This window comes from Cyanistes caeruleus, chromosome 19 (genome assembly GCF_971803275.1).
Source record: "Cyanistes caeruleus chromosome 19, bCyaCae1.hap1.1, whole genome shotgun sequence".
Taxonomy (NCBI): domain Eukaryota; kingdom Metazoa; phylum Chordata; class Aves; order Passeriformes; family Paridae; genus Cyanistes; species Cyanistes caeruleus.
The window spans coordinates 238643-258030 of record NC_141719.1 but is presented as its reverse complement, the minus strand read 5'-3'; the positions used below and the strand labels follow the sequence as shown (position 1 = coordinate 258030).

At 40.0% G+C, this 19388-nt stretch overlaps 1 protein-coding gene and 1 long non-coding RNA gene across 9 annotated transcripts in view; both read right to left on the bottom strand.

Moving 5' to 3' along the window:
• COX10 (cytochrome c oxidase assembly factor heme A:farnesyltransferase COX10) overlaps positions 1-19388 on the bottom strand; it is a 169510-nt gene that overhangs the window by 69278 nt on the left and 80844 nt on the right. The window lies entirely within an intron of this gene.
• LOC147649764 (uncharacterized) lies at positions 9105-11536 on the bottom strand. The gene is made up of 2 exons (XR_015278080.1): positions 11430-11536; positions 9105-9461 (listed from the first exon to the last, which is right to left on the bottom strand). It is a non-coding gene; the product is annotated as an uncharacterized LOC147649764 (long non-coding RNA).

Genomic DNA, 19388 nt, shown 5'->3' with positions numbered 1-19388 from the left:
GTGCTGGCATGGTATGTGCACACCTCCACAAACCTTTGAACACAGTGCAGGTAATAGTGGACAACACACCCCAGCAACCTACAATGGTTTTTTAATCAAGTTTTCCAAACTATTCAGGAAATTACTTCTTCCTCCACCACACTCCACAACCTAGACTGTGATCCTAACTTATTTTGACAGAATCCTTTTAAAGCTCTCCACTGAAGAAAACGAAGGAAGCCACTCAGCTTTACATTCAGGAATGGCAGGATCTGGGTTGAGAGCTTTTTGTCTTTGTGGTTTGCTGCTGTAATTCCAAAACCACACACAGCATCATAGCTTTAGACCACTACTAGAAACGTGACTTCAGAATAAATTAAGAACATTCATGGGAAGGGGAACCGAACTCTTATGTGGCTTCCCCGAGAGTGTTCTGGCACTGGTGAAAAATCAGACACTAGACAGTAGTGGACTGGTAATAAACTAACCCAGAGCAGGACTTCCAGCCACTGTCAGAACGGGAAAAACATGCAGGATGAAATCATGGCCCCAAGTCATCCAATAGTACAAAGCAGATTTTTCAGTGTGGTTATAAACACTCACAAATGCACAGCTGTATTTGTCTGTGTTACTGAGGAAAATCGTAAGATCTTTAGACCAGGTCTCTGATTTGCATCTTTCTCCCTATTATTATTTATTGCACTGAAGATAACTCTTCATTTTACAGGCCCCTATATTCATTAGAAAAATATATTGTCAAACATATTGATAAAAAATGCAGAGCATAGGTACAATGCAAATTGTAAATCTGAGACAAAGCAGAACCATTCAGGTGTTCAAAACCAAGAAGTGCTTGTTGTTTACCAGATGTAAAAATACAGGCAATGCAAAACGCCTTTTTTATAACTAAAAGCTCTATTTCTAACCATTACCACAAAGTTTTCACAAGTTTCCCACCTTCTTGGACAAGCAATGATTTAATTCACATTTGATTTATGCTACAGTGAGATTATTATTCTGTAACAGATAAAGAGCATTAAGTCAGTTAAAAGTTATTTCAGGCATTACAAAATTACACAGACTCCCTGCTAACATGTTTCATTTCTTTTCCAACTCTTCTCTGTCCCCTATTAATGTAAGAAAGGCCTACAGAATCAAAAGAAAAATCCCATACATACTTCTCAACAGGAAACCAAAACTGGCTACATACCAAGCACATCAGTATTCAGTGATCAAAAAAAAAAAAAAAATTAAGTTGACTGTCTCCTAGCACTTTTTATTGCTCTAATTATAAAATCAAAGCCCTTCCCATGTTTTCAGAGATGCCATTGGGTGGATGAATTAAATATGCTTTCACTATGACGTATCTCCTTTTGAGGTTCACTGCCCTCCTGTTTTCTAGCAGTACATAAAAATATTCATATTTAGCTCTGTAGGATCAATCCTATGCCTGTTAAATGCAGCATAAATCTACCACTGCTTTCTGTCCAGACTTTGCCTAAAGCAAATGCAATGAACACACTACTCTGTGCAAGAGAATACAGCACAGCACTACACAAGGCATCAAAAAAAACATTTTCTCAGACTTTTCACATGATACAATCAAATACATAGCTTACTTTTTAAATTAAAATCTTATTTTGCTAATTAAAAGTAGTTTATTTTATATTCCCCCTCTCCAAATCATTCCAAAGAACACCTGAAAGCTCAGACATGTGCTGCTTAAAGGATTTAAAAGTCAATGCCAGAATTTATCTGGTTTCTAAAATATTATCCTATTTGTTAGCAGAAAGCTGTTCCAGGCATGGAGGCAATTAGTTCTGATAGCACACTTCAGAAAGGCTGGAGAATCCCATGAGATTTCTAGGGAGAAATGGGAATGCTAAGGGCATGTTGTTCCATGTGATTTCCAACCCCCAGCCAAACACAGATGTCCAATTAAAAGGCCAATTAAAGTAATATTAACCTTTAACCAAAAATATAACAGTAGTTCAAATTAGTCAAGAAAGCCAGAGTAGAATGTTATTTCAAACTCCTTTTCCTCTGCAGACTTTCTTTAAAGCATTAACCATTCATTTTTGTTTTATGAGGGTAATACTGCTCATAAAACTAATGTTTGTGAGGTTAGTTAGCACTTGGCTAACTTCGAGAAACAATGTTGTCACAGGAAAGTTAAAAAAAATAAAAAAAAAATAAAAAACACCCGACTGCAACCACTTATCTGCAACATACATTTTCCATCTTTTGAAAGTTAAGGTGGGGAATGAAAGTTTAAACCAGGATTCACTTTGGAATAAATTTATCAGCAAAGTACCTACACATAGGTAGCACAGTCTGCCACACATTTTTAACACTCCATCCCATAATAATAAATTTTGATTTTACAAAACAACCATAAATGCTCAGATCCAAGGGTTATGCTGCCATTTAACTGTTAAAAAGAGGGCATACAACCATTTATTGCGTTGGGTGACTAACGGATATACTGCTTAAAGTAAACTTGGAGTAATATCTACAATGGAGATTAAACAGCAAAATGCACGGAAGTGGCTCAAAACTGAAAAAGCAAAGTGGCGAGAGAGTCACAAAATATAGGGAGAGGGAATAAACCCACCTAGCCAGGAATCAACAGAAGCACCTCTGATTAACTGCAGCACCCCGTCACTGGCATTCTTCTAATTGACAACAAATTAGCATTTACTACCCCAGAGCCCGGAATGGCAAGCACTTGAATGGGGGCTCCTTGACGGCTTGGCTCCTGCTCGAGGTGTAACCAACAAGATTTAGGGAGCTCCAGGCAGGGCTGATGCTGGCAGGGAGCTGCACACTTTGCCCTGCGCCGCAGCCCCACACCCTAAAACAATGCATTAATTCTGCATTCACCCGGCCTGCGGAGACTGTGCTTAACATGATTAGTGCTGCTGTCTACCAAACTTAAGTGCTGACCGGGCTTTAAAAGCTGAAAGTAGAGCAGATGTCTTCTGCTACCCAGAACATTAGAGCTGAAGTCTTCTCAGAGGGCAGAGAATAAAGATGAAATCTTTTCACAAGGCATATAAAAGAAATGCCAATATTTTTGCACACACTCCCTGTAGTACAGATGTGCCTTGTTTTCTGCTGGGCTGGCTTGTCTTTACTATAATCAGCAACAAAAAGCTATTTTCCTGTAATTTTTAAATCAAAATTATTTTATAGTTTTGTGCCTCTCCAACCTTGCCTAAGTGTACCATCTAATATATTTTCTATAGCTTCCCAAGTCAGTTTTCTGAAAAATAGTTTGATAATAATAACCAACATTTGCTTTTTAGACTGTATTAGCAGAAAAAGTCATTAAATTAATGACTTGAAATACTTACTGTAAGTAAAAGGATAAAAAAGTATAAAAATGGCCTTTAAAATTATTTTGATGGTATTTTTGTGTTTAATACAGTATTTACTAACTACCATTTTAAATACCTGTCCAAGGAATCTTTTATTTGTGTGCATTTGTTTGCAATTAATCATTGAGGAGACTCTAAAGATGAAGCTAAATGTTAGTTAAGGTTAGCTTCCCAGAAAACAAATTCTACAAACATCTCAGGAGTAAATTTATCATCTAATATTTCTGAATCTGTGATCTGCAGAAATAAAGGCCACTAGCACAGGCTGATGAAATTAAACTTCAAAGGGAAAACTTGGTGTTCCCAATTGTTTTAATAAAATGAAAGAAAAAGGCCACTTCAAAAGTTAGTTTTATTAATTGTATACAGGATCTTTGAACAGTTTGTTGGCCACACGCTCTGGCTAGTGCTATCTTACATGATAGATCTGTGGCGCTGAGCCCCATGCTGACAAGACCTGCTATGCATACATTGATTATGGCTTTGGAAGGACCACCCAGAAAGACAACCCCGTTGAACACTTCTCTGCCAGTAGCACCAGCTAACAGGGAATATACATGCCAAATACACTGCCTGAAAAATTAAGTTCTTGCAAACAATTTCAAGCAGAAATTCACCTACTGCAAAATGACAAACTAAACCCACTTACTGCTCAGTGCTGTCGGACGCTCGCACTACTCTAGTTCAGCAGCAAATCTGTTTCTCTCCCAGTTGAAATAGTCTTTGGCAAAACTAATATTCCAGAGTGAGAAAGCAACTTGCCTTTTACATGCATAAAAACATATCCATGCCTTGGATAAGCAGTGAAGCTCTTTTCTGGTTGCTACTCACTTCCACTGCAGGAAAAGCCTGTTTGGTGAGTGGTCTCATCTTCCGTGATATTTATGCTTTGCTTTCACTACATCAGCTTTAAAATATCCCAGAAACTTGGTGTTGAAAGTGATTAACCATATGAACACCCTGTTCTCTCCGCATTCAAGTCTTAGCTATATTTCTCACACAGACCGATGCTGAAGCACCTTTAACAGCTCCCTGGTCCCAGGAACACGCTGGTCTTTGTGCTCCTCACAGCATCACTCACTGCAGTTTCCCAAACTAATGTCTACATAAAAGCAGATAAGTTGAAACGTGTCACTGTGCACTTCCAGTACCTGCAGCTGTTACCTTGGGGCACAAAGATTAAAATTTCAGCAACTGGGTCCCTCCTCCATCCCAGTACTGGATCTGCAGGACACTGAGCCACAAAAGCACCGATTGGAGAGAACAAGAAAAACAGCCTGGACACATATGGTTTGACTTAACATTAACTGATTAAAGGTATTTTGACTGGTTACACAGCTAAATTACATGCACCTGTTACACACATTAGTAGCACCTACATCCTACCCCAAACACAAGGATGTAGGCTTATGGATGTAAGACTCAGAAAGATTACATTTCATATGTTTAGCACTGGAACAGAGCAGATTTATTTATCAATTTCACAGTTTCCTTGAAATAAACCTTTTACATTAAAATAATTCCACCTAATATGCCATAAAAATAACATTTCCATACTCTAATTTATACCTTTTTATATAAATTTACTGTTAATTTTATGATCTGTGCAAAAATAATTTATCAGCATTCAGTTTGTAGTATGGATTTTCAGGGCCAAACCAAATGAATCATGAGAGAAAAATGTTCCTGCCTTTCTAATACCTTTAATTTCAGTAATTAACCCTAACAAATAGAGGCAGTCTGGCTAACATAGCTTTTTTGACACTTTCAGTTTTTTTGCTCTGTCAGCAAGGTCACCAATGGATATGCTGTTTTTCTGCCTAGAACGTGTCTAGGCACCTGGACAACAGGTCCATTGGTCCACACTCTATCCTGGCAGTGATTCAGCTTCAGTTTTGGATCCATTTGGGGTACATGAAGAGATAAAAGGATATATTGAACACAAACATGGTAAACTGTGTATTGGAGGCACAACAGTACAAGGTAGCTAGGACAAATTTCTCAAATTCTTCTCAAATTCTAGTATCTCCAGGATACTATAGAACAGTAGACAGAAAAAAAATCAAAAACGTTTTATTGGAACAAATTATATAGTTCAGGGAGAATAAAAAAAGGGACAAGTTTCTAAACACAGACAAGCTGAAACAGATGCAACCGTTCAGCTGAGTTGGACATGGGAGGAGAGAGACATTTTCTCTTTGAGCCACATGAGAGAAGTCAACACAGGTGTGAAAAAGACAGGATGAGAGCACATTTCCTCCACCAAATAAAAAACATTATGGAATGGGCACTAAGGACCATGCGGAAGACTGCAGTGAAGCCATTCTTTGAGCCAGCCACATAGAGCACATTTTGGACCCCTTAGATGATGGGTTAGCCTTAAGTCACTACACTGAAACCTCCCTCCCTCCCACAGCAATTGAACACCTTCACAATGATTTTAAAAAAGGGATAAAATTGTTGTTCCCACATGTCAAAACTAACATCTCAGGCACTTCTGAGCAGCAAAAGCAAGGAACACCCTCATCAGGATAAGGCTGCCCAAAGCTATCTGTATCTTCTGCAGCAGGCTTGGGCTCACACCTCCCAGCTGGCTCTGCTTAAGTTCAGCACAAACTGCACATGCTCAGCCCATGTAAATCAGATCTTTTACTGGCATGATCACACTGAGAACACAGGCTGTCTAGATATGTAATTCATGCCTAATTTTAAAACACATGCTTCCTAATGCATTAAGTACAGGTTTGATCAATGTTCCTAAATGCTTCTGTGATACATAAGAAATTCCAGACCTTTAAGGGTGGAAGCTGATAGTGAAGAATTCCACCAGTATCTTAGATACCAACTGAGAGGCAGAAACTGGTGTGTAGGTACAAATTGTGACAGCTATGGCTGGTCTATAGCTGCACAGATAATTTGGCATAACAGATACCAACTCAACCAGCCCAGCTCATTAGAGAACAAGGAGTAAACAAGTCCTCAGGTTTTAAAATGATAGGCTGGATTCAAGCTCAAACCAGGGGACCCCAGCCAATCCCTTTGAACCACAAATGCACCTATATTCTTGGCCAGTGCACTGGGTGGAGTTAAGACCTTTGTCCAAACATCTCTGTAGGCGTGGAAAATTCAAAGCCACTATAAAAGAGGGCACGCTTCAATAAATAGTTGGTTATTGCTGCATGAACTTTGGTCTGTGTCACATTCCTGTCTCCACCATCAGTGACATAAATATCAATGTTCTGTCACCTGTGAAAAAGAAACCAATCAACTCTGACTTTTTTCCTGGAAAAGGACACCAGAAGGTAGGAATAGATGGGTCTATAGAAGAGCCAGTCACTGTTCAGGAATTATTTTTAAAAATAAAAGAGAAACAATAGCAAGAGGCACGGTACCAGAGACTGTTGATTGCTGTGATTGATTGCTGTCCCAAAAGATCTTATGACATTTTAATTATCTTAAGGCTTTGATTAATCAAATTTGCTCTTCTCAGTTGCACTCAACAGTGCGTGCACACACACTGATATGCCTGTTGAGGAGGGGATGCTGCCCTGCACATACACAACCACTATATAAATCCGTCCTGCACTATCCTGTATCTGGGCCTCCACCCTCTTGGTCCACCTTTCCCAAAGAGAAGATCATAAACCAAGCAACAATGAAGACAAGCACAGGTACAGAACAGCTCCGTGTAGGAGAACCAAGATCAAGCAGCTTTCCTCAGCCTGGAAAAGGACAAGAGAGGAAAAATACAAGAGATGTCCACAAAATCATAAAAGGCATGGAGAACCACCTGGAGTGAGTGGCTATTGCCTCTCCCGGTGCTACAAAGGGGAATTGGACAAATCCATGGAGGGAAGTTTGCACAGATACAGACACCATCATTGTCTCTTGACAAAAAATCTGCTGGAAGGTCTTCTGGAGACTTAATCCCTCATGTCTGTACACATCTTAAGTATCTACTACCCAATTTTGTTATGGAATTTCACCTTCTAAAGAAAAATACCCTTTTCCATCTCTACTCTAAACAAGTGTTGCAGGGTAAGCTCAAGGGACAATGAAAAAGAGAAGGAACGTCAACAGTGCGGAACTGGGGAAGAGCTGGAGACACCAACCAGTCTTTTCCAGGCCCTCAGTCCCCAGGAATTCCCACTGTCCCTGCAGGCACCCAGGGGTTGGGTGGGAGCTGCCTAGTTATGCTTCATGGAGGACAAGAAGTCTCAGCTCCTAAGAACTCTGAGGTCCAGCATCTTCCTACCAGTGCTACCAATAGGCAACAGGGCCAGGAAGAGATTAATGAGAAGACCCAATGGGTCTGAGACAGAGGGTCATTCATGAATACTGCTGAATATAGAATCCTTGCATTAGACAGCCTCTGGCTTGACCATCCTTGGGATGGTCTTTCTTATGTAAGAAACTAAGAAAACAAAGCTTGCTTATGATTTAAAACAAGTGGGGAAGGCTTTTTGCAGTTACCTGTAGAAGTGCTGCTTATTCTGAGCTCTGAACAAGTACCAAAAAGTCGAGCTTTCCCAAATTTTTCTTAGTGAACATTAGGCAAATCAACCCTGCCACTCCCCAAGTCCCATCTGTGTCAATGACAGATCCCCAGCTTCAAAGATGCTCTGTGGACTCTGGAGTTAACACTAGTGGTACCTGGAGCCATTAAAACAGACTTACGGACTGGGACACTGCATCCTGCCGTACAGAACAACTGCCCTCAAATGTAAAAATCTGTTAATAAATAAGTCAGAACCCATCATAATTAAGCTACTTTCAGTATTGAAGATCATAATCAAAATCAAAGAGATTATTTACTCCAAAGATTTCAAGTGACATCTGCTGTAATAAAAATATAGTTTGGAAAAAGATTGTAAAAAGATGACTAAGTTATTACCAACAACTTTTACATCTGTCATTAATTTTCACTTGGTTTTATCTTCTCTCCTTGTCTGCATCCAATTTCACATTGACTTGTGTTTTATTACAAACCCAATGCGGATCCCATCAACTGAAAAGTCTAGTAATTGCCTATGAAATGCAGCAAACAGCGCAGATATTGTTTCCCTTTCCTCAGCAAAGCACAGCGTCTTCAGGCAACTGGCACAAAGAAGGATCGACAGCCTTGAAACGATCTCTTTCCAGAATGTTAAGCAGCTACAAATGCCTATGTGTAGACCAGAATGTTTCCTCTCAAACCTGGAAAGAGTTAATCAAGTTACACTTCTTGAATACGTTAGTGAAAGATGTTGAAATGGCACAGGAACATTCTCTAGCCTGGCATATCCCAGACAAACTTCCTCCAGTGACCATAATTTAAGGCAACATTTTAAAAGAGCCTTTTAAATCTCAGCACTATGGAGAACTAATGAGGCCTGTGACAGAACCTCTCTTGGCTTCCTCCCCTGACAACACAACAAGCTCAGAAGTATACGTTTAACGCCCAAGGGTCCTACCTATCTTTAAGGAATTTTGATAAAGTAGATGGCTACCTTGGGCTATTTAAGTACTCTGTAGTAAGACATCAATGGCATGTATAGAGATACTCCTTTGATCATTACACCAATAAAAATAAGTAAGAAAACAACCCCTAAATCTTCACCATATAAATTTATGCTTGGAACTCACCAATGTAAGAATCATGATGCCACAAAACCACGAAGAGTATTCAATTTAGTCTCTGTGTTCTCACTCATGTGATAGCCTTTGATATTGACGAAAAATTAATACATTTTACTACAAAGATGATTTGTGAACAAAGCCCTTTTTATTTTGGTTTCCTACTGAAGAACAAGAAATCTAAAGTTAAAGGAGGGAATCAACAGCTGGGCTAATTATTAGCCAAAACCAACAATAAATGAATGAAACAGATTTTTCTTTTCTGTAATTTCTAATAGCACATTTCAAGACTTACTTTTTATTGTTCTGTTTCTCAATTCAAAATTCAAATTATCATTAATACGAGGCAGAATTTAAACTGTTCATTGCTTGCATTGAAGATAAAGAACCATCTTCCTTTCGCTGTATAACTAAGCTTCACCAAATGAAATGTTACACAAGTTTTATTTTAAGGGCTGCTCTTGAAGAAAGAGAGGATGTGAACATCTGTGAAAAACAAGTGTAGATAAATCATTAGTTATATTAAGATATGAAACAGGCACCCAAAGAATGGCATAAAATGTAAATGAACTTTGGGATCTGGTCTCTTAATTTGACAGCTGTTTGACAACTGCAAAATGGAAAACTGACCTCAGACAACTGTGTATAAATGAGACTATTAAGCAGAAGAATTTCATATGGAATGATACAATATACACTGCAGTAAACTCTCACATGGGAATAGATAAATGTAGACTGGAATTTTTATTGTCTTTGAAGGTGGTGATGTTAAAAAGGCTTGAATTTCACAAAGAGAAGCTCTATGCTACATTATCACAATTAATGCCACTTTCTGAAATACAATGACTGTTGCCTGCAGAAAGAATGCTCACACAGAATTCACAGGCATTTAAAAAAACATATCCAAGGATATGTGTTCAGTATATCTCCAGTGTCTGGAGACATAGAAGAAAAAGTCTTCTGCACTTGAGCTGCATATCCGAAGTCAGCAAAATTATACAATTAATAGGTCATGGGATAACTTATTTGAGGAGTTTCTTGGGAAGTGTTTAATTTCAAAGCAGTTAAGCACTTGGCTCTTTATTCTATTTCTCTCTTTGGGAAAAATACTTTAAATCAGCCTTTCTGAACTCTCTTTTTAACTGCAAAAAAAAACCCACAGAAGTTGCACAACCTGTAATAGAAGAAACAGTAAAAGTCACCCAAGCACTTGCAGCAAAATCCAGATTAAAAAGAAAGACTACAGCTTTCCAAGCAGACCTAACAAAAGGTTAGTGGTGACAGCAGCAGAAGCAAAGATTTTGAGAGTCAAGTGAATATGGATACTGGACTTTTGGCTAGAAAAGCAATTTGCTGTCCACTAGCTTTAATTTGCACTAGCAGCTTGTTAGGGGTAGAATTTGTTGGGGGTTTCAGTTTTTGGTTGTTTGGGATTTTTCTTCTAGATCTTGTGTTCAGTTTTTATGTCTCACTGTAGTTCACATGGCCAGTAATGAAATTGAAACTGGAAAATAAACAAAACAAATCCCAAAGACACCAAATGAGACATGACACCATCACCAAAACCTTGGACATCCAAACCTCTCAGGGCAAGGAGTTGCACTGTAACTGCACTGGCTGAAGAATCACAGTTACAGAATATCCTGAGTCTGAAGGGTCCCACAAGAATCATGGAGCCCTGGCCCTGCACAAACACCCCAACAATCCCTCCCTGTGCCTGAGACATTGTCCAAACACTCCTGGAGCTCTGGCAGTCTCAGGGCTGTGACCATTCTCTGGGAAGCCTGTTCAGTGCCCAACCACACTCATTTGTTCATTTCTAACTTGCCTTTTCCTAAATGTTCTCATTCTTGTTTTCAAGTGACACTAAATAACCATCTCCTAAACATCTTCCAGCCAGTTGTATTTTTACAGCCCTTCATGACACTCTGCCTCACTCTCAACAACTTATGCTACCTGGAAACTAATTATGACATTGTAATAGTACTACTGATTTCTTCTTACACAATCCTGGCACAGAAACAACTGTACTCTAACTCTACGTTAATCCCAGATATGACCAGAGCTATGGAATCACATTTGTATGACGACTTGAATAAAGTTTGTGCTTTACAGGTTATCCAGTTTCTCTGATTCTAGCAGTAATTCTAATAAAATTCTTGAAATCTCCCTACAAAACTTGCACTGCTCATAAGCCTCTGCATCACCTCTTGGCCCCACTTCAAAAGATACTTTAGAAACATTCAGAACAGTAGGGAGCTGAAGTCAACCATCATTTTACAGAGGAGGCACGAATGATTTTCACCAGGAGTGGTCGTTGCCCTGAGACTTTAATCAGGGATGAAGAATGTGAACTCAACACACAGATCACAGTTCAACATCTCCCTCAACACTTGGAACACTGCCAGGTGATATTCTCCACTTGTCCCTTCCAGACACAGCTCTGCTACTTACCTTCACACCAACAGGAACTTTCCTCATTGATGAAAACTCAGCTGAGCAGAAGAAGCCTGCCTGAAGCAGGGCTAGCTCTGCTGCACACTCCCACTGTCAGGAAGAGGCTAAGAATAATGGTGAAAATTGTGAATCAGGCTGTAACCAGCACAAGCAGCAAGAGAAACACAGCAGAGACCTCCCTTCACTGTAACTTTATTTTGTATTCCCAATTCTGCTCCCTTGCTGCCTAAGGCCATTTCAGATAAATATTTTTATAATGGATGCCCTTCAAAGATAATATTTTGGTTTTAATGCCCTTTAAAAAAAACCAAGGCATTCCAAGTCTTTAAGTAGCTTGTAAAAGGTTATTATTTTTAAAAGTATCTCATTTCAGAACATAAAAATAAGTCTGAGGCCAAACTATCCAGCCTGTTCTCAAATGCCAGCATCTTTATAGTACTATCTGAAGTTACAATGGATTGTCATGTCTCTGTTGGGAGCACCAACATAAATCTTGACTGCAATAAGAAGTCTTAAAAAGAGAATTAGAGGGAGAGATTTTCATCTTCTAGAAGTCTGGTTTACTTCAAAAATTTACATAATCTATACAGATCCAGGCAGAGTTAGCCTTTAGTGACCTGAGAATACCAAACCTCCGAGGTTTGCACACGTCTGGTTTAAAGTCAAAGCTTATACTATTAAGCTGCCATCTTACATCTCCATCCACATGTCCCATTTTATTTCTTGTCCTAGTTTAATGACACTTCCAACATGCCTTCTGTTTTTTAATCTGGATGATGTACCTAATGATTTTCGTATTGAAAACTAACCTCCTCCTTCAGTTTCCATACAGATCTTGTAAAAGCCAGAAGAAATGGATTACTGCTCAGAGCTGTGGTTTACTTGTTCATTAAACAGCTTATGCTTAGAATCTTCTTAAAAAGTCACTAAGTGGCAAACGGCTATTGAACACTACAAATAAAATTTTTCTAAAAATATTTTACTTCAGCTTTCAAATCATACTAGTGTTATAATCCCACCAGGGATACTACTGTACTTTTTTGTACAATTTGGATGGCTGTTTCCCATCAAAATGCAAGAAAATGTGGAGCTCCAAATATATCCAGCTGTTAGCAACCATGGGTCAAGAGATCTTTTTAGGACTACTGATAAATGCCCCAAGATTTGGCAACATGGATGTTGTACATGACATGAGCACTCCTCCTACCATAAATTATATATAGATCACATATTGGAAAGCTCTTGCACTGCGTAAGCATGAATCAAAGATTCAACGTACCTTGCTAGTACCTACAGCAACATTCAACCCGATCCATGAGCAGCAATACAGGGAAAAAATTAAAAACATTCTGAGTAGGAATATTAATCTGCATAAATCAACTCTCAGTGAGTTTCTTGCTTCTTGTAGGATGTGACGTGCTGATTTTCAGTCAACTCTCAGCTGCACTAGTCAGTAACTATACCAACATTCACAACCTTTGACAAACCTTAATACTACCTGCAGCACTTCCAAGGTTTAGTTAAGTCATGTCCAGAAAGATGGATGGTCCTTGAGTTTTTACCTATTTAAAGCAGCTTGTTTTGATTCAAGACTGTATCTCTCACAACAATAACTACCTTCTTTGACTTTTACAGACTAATCAACTCAGTTTTGAATCTTCTCTCTATGCTCCCCTGAAAAACTGAAGTGTGTGACTTGCAGAAGTGTTTTGGTTTTTAGAGGCAAACCCAAATACTTTCATACTATAACTTCCCACATTGCAAACCCTGCAGGACACATCATTACCTTCTTATGCTGGAAAACCATCAGACTCTCAAGACACTACTAAAATTCAGATAATAAATAAGAAAATTCAGTGCTACCACCACAGTCATGAAGGGAAGGCTTCATGAGCCTTACAGGTTACAGGTTATCTGCTGTAACCCACACACTCTGCTTCAAAGACCTATTACAGTGCCTTCAAAAATGTTTAAATGAGCACTGGTTCAGGAGCAGACAACTGGTATTGCATATGACAGGGCGTTATCCAAACTGGAATGAAACACACCCACCAGTGCATCCCTTCTGTCAGAGAGCACTTTAGCAGGCTCTCCATGACCTGCCACTCTGACAACCCTAGAAGGGCTTTTCCAATAAACTATTTATGGAGTTTGAAGGAAAAATCAAAATAATTATAACACTGTGATATCTGTGCCAAAGTACAGTGCAATTTTATACAAAGATAAAAAAGGATCAATGTGACAAAAGAAAGAAGAATTTAAAAATTAAGTACCTTATACTAGTGTCATCACACTTTCTGAATCAGGGGAAGTTTAGGTTAGATATTTGGAAAATGTATTTCTTCCAAAGGGTGGTCAGGCACTGAACAGATTTCCCAGAGAATAATCACAGCCTCAAGGCTGCCAGAGCTCAAGGGGAATTTGGACAAAGCTCTCAGGGGATGGGACTGTTAAGGTGTCCTGTTGTTGCAGTTTGACACTGACCAATCACCAAGCAACCACAAGAGTCGATCACTCACCCTCCCCTGCCACAGCTGGGTAGAGGAAAGACAAATGTAATGAAGGGCAAAGGGCAAAACAGGTTCAACTTAAGATTTCTAAAATTAATTTATTACTAACAAAGTCAGAGGAGGATAATGAGAAGTGAAATAAGCCCTTAAAAACACCTTTTTGTCCCCTAACCCCTCCCACCTTCCCACTGACAGGGGGGAACACACAGCTGCTGTGTGCTGCTCCCACAGCACAGGGAGACAGGGCATGGAAAGTTTGGTCACCTGAGTTCTTCAGCTGCTCAGGGATAGGAGTCCTTCCCCTGTGAGGCCGTGTCTTCCCTCCCAGGAGAGACAGTTCCCCGTGAACTTCTCCAGCATGGGTCCAATCTCACAAACAGCAGTCCTAACACACCTGCTGCAACATTAATTCCCCCATGGGCAACAGTTGTCCCACAGCTGCTGCAGAGTGGGTCACTCTTCCATGGGGTGCAGTCCTCCATGACAGGCTGCTCCAGCCTGGAAAGAGGGGCCCCTCTCCACTGGGTCTTCCACTGGATCACAGCCTTCTCCAAGCATCCACATGCTCCAGCATGGGCATCTCCCCCACGGGCTGCGGGTGGATCTCTGCATCCCTCATGGATCCCCATGGGCTCCAGGGGCACAGCTGCTTTACCATGGTCTTCACCATGCCCTGCAGAGGAATCTCAGCTCCTAAAGCACCTCCTCCCCCTCCTTCTCCACTGACCCTGGTGTCTCCGTGTTGTTTCCCTCACATGGTCTCACCTCCTCTTCCTCCTCCTCTTCTCTGGTTAGAAAAAAATCTGTGCCCTACTTTGTTTTGATTTTCTTCTCAAGTATGTTATCACAGAGGAGTTATCGCCATACCTAATTGGCTCAGCCTTGGCCAGCAGCATGGCATCTTGAGAGACATCAGGGATTGGCTCTGCCAAACACAGCAGAAGCTTCCAGCAGCTTCTCACTGAAGCCACCTCTGTGGCCCCCCAGCTACCAAAAACCAGGCTGTGCAAAACCAACATACCTGTATACGACTCCATGATCCTGATAGGTGCCTTCCAATTCAGGATATTCTACAAATCTGTGATTCTGTAATTACTGCATAGGCTTACCGAGACATTTACCCATGTATATACCAGACCCCTACAGAAAACTGAAATGGTCACTTTGATTTTCTTCACATGAAACATCCTTAGAAAAGAGGAGTTTCATTTCTTTAACCTCACAGTTCCAGCAGTCCCAGCAACTGCCATTTGCTCTTTAACTCTTTCCTAGGAGAAGGTGTGCCAAGACCCTCCCTATCCCTTTTCTCATATCCTAGAGATATCCTGTCTTCCTTCTCTCTATTACAAGCTACAGCAGAGAAAGGAATGACACTTGGGACACCTCCCTGTCCCAAGCCGTGGCAGATCAGGTCAGAGAAACCAACACGGCACTACACCTTCCTATAAAGCCTTACAGCTTTGGAAAAAATAAGTCAAAAGCTGCACAAGGTAACTGAAACTCTTGCAGCCCATACAAATAAGAACGTTTGAGTGCTTGCTCCAGTCCAGGCTTGAAGCAAAGCTCGATCATCTCTCCCCTAGTCAGGTCAACTCTTCACAGGAAGTTGACAACCAGAGTGTGGAACAAAGTTAAAAGTCAAAGAAGAATGAAACTTTATCTTAACAGATAAAGTTATGGAAACATAACAGTCATGGAAACAGTCAATGGAAAACTAAAGCAAGAGAACTTTCACTAAGTTTTACTGCAAATCCTTTCCAATGCTAAGATGACAAAGAATCTGAACTCATGGCATTTATTTATTTATTTATTTATTTTTTAACAATGGAAATTCGAAGAGAACCCTAAAATAAATCAAAATGAAAGGGACTGAAAGAATTCTCTGGATTTGTGTTCCAATGAGCTACTCCCAAGGAAATGTATCAGTAGGCTACTTCAGGGAACCAGGAAATAATTTTCCTTAACCCTTCTGAGTTGGACTTCACCACATTGTTGCAATTTTTCATACAGCACAGGACACTAGGTCCTGTATTACTGTTTCTAAAACAGGTTGAATATGGCACCATTAAAATTACAAAATGAAAGTGACATTTCATTACTTATCTAATAAGGTTAGTACTTAATACCTGCACTGCTGAAGGAATTCTCAGCTATTTGGAAATATCAAAACATGTACTTAAAGGCTGGCAAAAACAATAATTATTTTCACTCTTCTGAGCTTAGAAAGGCAATACCCCTATGGATCAAAAGGCCAGATAAATCTTATTAAGTATTTGGTTTTTCCTTTTGTCTAGTCCTCTCTTCACATTCCCTCATTTCAACACTTTGAAATTCCTTTGTTCTGCCCATGATCAGGATTTCCAGGGGAAATCTGGCGTTGGATCTAAAGGGAACCCCACATCATTGAAGTATTCCTGACAATTCATCACTTGGTAAATTACTTCCTTTTTACTCCCTACCTTGCTCGGACCCAGTATTTCCACAGAACCTGTGAGTGTGGTTCTAATGAGACAAAACTTCCTGATGCATCCAAATGCATTGTCTCAAGGATCTCTGTATGCAAAGAAGTTAAGGGGCTTCTGAAGCTGACACCCGAAAGCTCCTGTCCATCACTTTGGTACTGCAGAATAACAGCAATCTGTTCACTCCCAGCCCATGTCTATCACCAGTGCCTGTGCAGATGAACAGTTAGTTTCAGATGGAAAGAAAACAGAGGACCACAAGGCTGTTGCCCTTGCTCTGTCCCAGCAGGACAAAGGGGACTGCAGTCTCCACACTGACATTTCTAAAAATTCCCCTTTACCACCCTCCCACCTTGCTGGTGTTTGTTTAGGAAATCAGCTGCTCATCAACAATGCAACCAGGGAGAGAAAACAAGTCTGCCCTGTTAATAATGGCACAAGCTTACTTTGTGCATCTGCAGAAAACTGTGTTTATCAAATCAGGAAGCAGGATGATCCATTAAAGGGGGGCACAACATTAAATTCATTTTTTATCCACCAGTTATGTCATTGTTGGATTTTAATATATATGAGATGCAACACAAGAGTAAGAATCAAATTGAAACATTTTGACTCAAACTCCCCTAAAATCAGAAGCTTTATGCTAATAGTGAAAGCCACAGAGGGCAGGAAAGTAGTAACAAAGGTGTCATTATACGCATTTTCATTGTCTTTGCTGAACATCACGGTGGTGATTGGGGTATAAGTCCTAAGGGTTATGTGAATCCATTCACTTTACGACTCTGCCTACCATACTCACACAATACGCATGTAAGCAAAGAGAATTTATTTCAACAATGATATGCATTAATTTGTATTATTTTTCTAAGGCCCTTTATCAAGCTTCAGTTGTGGGTCAAATGATGCATGCTTTGCAAAGATAATAATTTAAAATGTATTGGTCCTTCAGAGGTTGGTTCTCATTAGTGCTCATCATTCTCACTGCTCATGAAATACATCCTCACAAGCTGAGCTAGTCCTACTCCATGATACATGGACCAATGATATTCCATTATCAATGATTCCACCATGCTAACTTGATCCAACTGTTGCAATTATGAATCATTTGTTGGAACTGTAAGTTATGATCTTCAATGATCATAACTTACATAAAGGCTGCCTAGCAGTTAAATTATCAAAGCAGCATATATCAACACAGTTTAGAGCACGAGACAGACTTCCAGTGTTGCACTTTTCTTATATTTATTATCCACTGTAAATTACATCCCAGGCTGCCTCTAACAGTCCTGAAGTGTAGAGTTCATCATCAGGTTTTAGTAGCCCCTCCTGCCAGTTGTTTGATCGCTGGCAGGAATGGGGTGGGGGGCAGATGAAAGACCAGGCAGCTGCTGAAAGCGATCAGTTCAGTCAAAATAAAGGGACTTCAGAGAGAGACAGAGATACATCAGGTGTGACCCAAATAAGCAACTGGAAGTGTGGCCTGACTGAGCTGATTGACACTTGCTATTCCCAGGAAAAGGGAAAGCACCTGCCAGTAGGATCATTCCAGAGGTAGGAGGGAAAAAGTGCTATTAGCTGGGCATGAATTATTCTGATCTGCAAAGCCAAAACCTTGGAAAGTAATTTTAAACTATTTCTAAATCACTTCAATCATTCAACTATATCATTTTTACATACACTGTATGGAGCAAACCTCATTGGCATTTGAAATGAGTTCTCTCATTCCAACATGACAGTGCAGTTATCTGTGAGGGAAAGGAGCAAAACAAAATTTCAGAGATCTCAAAAGTGGGCAAGAAAGAACTTTGAGGAGTTTACTTAGCAAAAACCTCCAGTACTGAGTGGAAGTGGGTTGCATGATCTGACAGAGGTCAGCTCCTCCAACTTGGAGTAGCGCCTATTAATAACATTAGCATCAGAATAGAAAGTTCCCACCCCATGGACATTCAATAAAATACTTCTTTGTAGGAGAAGTTTGGTATGGAGATAACACCAAAAACACAGCTAGTTTAGATTTGGGTTCAGAACTATTGCTGTTCTCCTTTGTGTTGAATTTCTTTACTGGGATTTAAGAGAAAGGGGACAGAGGGTCTACCAGAATCATGCTATTTTTATTTTCCATTTCATCAATAGGCCGGGCATTTATCACTAGCCACCACTTTCTGTGTATTACTTTAATCATTGGGGTGGTGGGATTTTTCCCTGTAACAGAACTCTTAATTTTTTTTTTCATTTTTTTTCCCAGCAGGTCAAGGGGGGGATTCTGCCCTTCTGCTCTGCTCAGGTGAGATACCACCTGCCAAGCTGTCTCCAGCTCTGGGGTTCCAGCACAGAAGGATGTGAGTGAGCCCAGAGGAGGCCATGGCGATGCACCAAGGGCTGGAGCACTTGTGCTATGGAGACAGTCTGGGAAAGGTGGAGGCATTCACCTGGAGAAGGCTAATTGAAGTTTTTCAATATTTAAAGAAGACCTGTAACATGAAGACAGACATTTTAGCACGGCCTGCCGTGACAGGACAAGGGGTGATAGTTTCAAAACTCAAAAGACAATAGATTTAGACCAGATAAAAGACCAGACTTTTTTTTCAATGACCATAATCCAGTAAGTAGACTGACAACTGGAGGAAAGGCTTCTCTATTTTTACTTTATTCAACCTCATGCAGTATCCAAATAACCTTCATAGTTTGTCTTACACCAAAGATCACATACAGGTTCTCTGGGCTGGTAACTGAACTCAAACCCTGTATTTCAGACCATTATTTTAACAACAACCCATCCCTCCCACTCCTTACAGTTACATTTCTAAGGAATCACCAATGTCAGGAGAAGATGAGACTTCAAGAGCAAAGACAGTCATCAGATTAGACCCTCAAGGGACAGAAATATTAACTTACATTTTTTTCTCTCATCCTGCTTAACATATTTACAGTATTCCTCATTTTCAGCTCTCTAACTTCAGCTAAGACATTTGGCCCAGCATACT